Genomic DNA, 1821 nt, shown 5'->3' on the forward strand with positions numbered 1-1821 from the left:
CGCTCTTATTTACACCGATTTGATATTTGATTTGAGCAGCTGGATAAGTCTATAGATATCTCAATATTGAAAATGATTTGATGCAATAGTCGGCATATAGTACACATTTGTGCGGGCATGTCTCGTCTTAGTGTAGGACTAACTACGCTGAATTCTTCTGGATAAAGACTAGCCATTTCTATTATTTGTTTAGCATTTATCTGTCAGTGTTATTCCAATAGATCACGATACCTGTCAATGGCCCTCGCTCGAGAAGGATTCGAAGCGATTTTTTTTTCGGATTGAGTGTTGGATAACTGCTTCGGACGGTTTGAAGTTCAAACTGCTATAGTTTAGGCAACAAGTAGATCACTTTCGGTGGCTGGCTATTCAAAACCCAAGAATATCATCTTACCAAAGACAAATAATAAAGACGTGAATCGTACGAAGAAAGTATTAAAAATTTGTGGCTCATTTCACAATTTTCGAATGAGTGACAACGGTCCCTTCAGATTTGACCACACTCACCGCATGGTGGCGCCTAAAACAGACAACTAATCAACGCAGGCGAGGGCGTAACGATACAATAGTAGCCTTAGTTACGCCTGTTAATCAAAACAGTGAAAATGGGACATAAAAAATAAATGGTTAGTGCCAAAAATTCATAATTTTGTTTTATCCACCACGTACACATCCACCACTTGCTTTCAGGTATGGATAATTTACCCACAGATGTACATTGTTGTATGAAAATCTCCAAAGAGCTAAGCCTTTGCTAGTAACCCGTGACTAGCGCCATCGAGCAAGAGGTTTGTGTTACTGTTATTAAAATTATAATTCATTTAATTGATTGCAATTTTTTAGATTACCTTTTTTAAATCAAACGGTAACCAATTCTCAGACTAGCAGTTCAGTCTCGGTACAGAATATAGTTCATTTCGTTCACGTATTTCATTTCGAATGTGGTAAATTTATCAACAAAGTACCGGACTATTCCCTGTACGGGACTGACTAATGGAGACCGGATTTCTACAATGTTTGGCTGAGGATTTCTACGAGACATTTACGTAAGATATCACAGTGGAATATTATGATACCACTATGAACGCTGGACGAACTGCATAAAATATTCAACGAGGTAGGATATTCGGATTAAGTTGTGTTTTTGCGCCTGATCATTTTCAAGTCTTGTAGAAAAAATCTAATTTTCATCAGAACGTCATCTATGCAATTGGTTTTTTCGGAAGATTGAGCCGATGTGCAAGAAGTCTGAAATGTCGGCCAGCTTCAAGACAAACAAGGCAAAATCAGATTAATTTAGACCAATAGTTTTCAACTCACGTAACAAGAGGAAATGCTGCGCATTTCGCACCAAATAAAAAAGTTGAATTCGTAAAATATTTGAAATGCAACATTTTCAATTCTTTCAAACGCTCTGTTCACTCCTACAGATTTTAATCGCTAGTGAATTCTCACAATCACATATTCTAGCGACTAGAAGAAATTTTTTTCTAGTTGACATGACTGTGAGAAGAGAATCAGATACAGATTCATAATTTTGACAGTTCCATAATATAAAACTGAAAATTTTAAAACTAGAACTTGTTGTCTCCAGCAGCAGCTTTAGCGTGTGTTCTATTCAGTTTAGAATTCATGTCTCGCCATACCTTCAGCGTTACTACATTCAAATTTATTTTTCCCCAGTCTATCGGGTCTAAGTGTCTGTGCTGAAAACTTTGCATGTATTTAAAACACAGTTTTAAACGTATTTCAAAATCAGTAACAAATAGAACGGCGTCGTATAACAGTTTTAAATTTTAAAACAAAAAAAAAAATAAAACG

At 36.1% G+C, this 1821-nt stretch overlaps 1 long non-coding RNA gene across 1 annotated transcript; it reads left to right on the forward strand.

The window, feature by feature from the left end:
- Nucleotides 1–541: 541 nt before the first annotated feature.
- On the forward strand, nt 542–1315 carry LOC131683915 (uncharacterized). Its single transcript, XR_009304587.1, has 4 exons — nt 542–626; nt 691–788; nt 844–1117; nt 1174–1315. It is a non-coding gene; the product is annotated as an uncharacterized LOC131683915 (long non-coding RNA).
- The last annotated feature ends 506 nt before the right edge of the window (nt 1316–1821 follow it).

Source organism: Topomyia yanbarensis, chromosome 2, assembly GCF_030247195.1.
Source record: "Topomyia yanbarensis strain Yona2022 chromosome 2, ASM3024719v1, whole genome shotgun sequence".
NCBI lineage: Eukaryota > Metazoa > Arthropoda > Insecta > Diptera > Culicidae > Topomyia > Topomyia yanbarensis.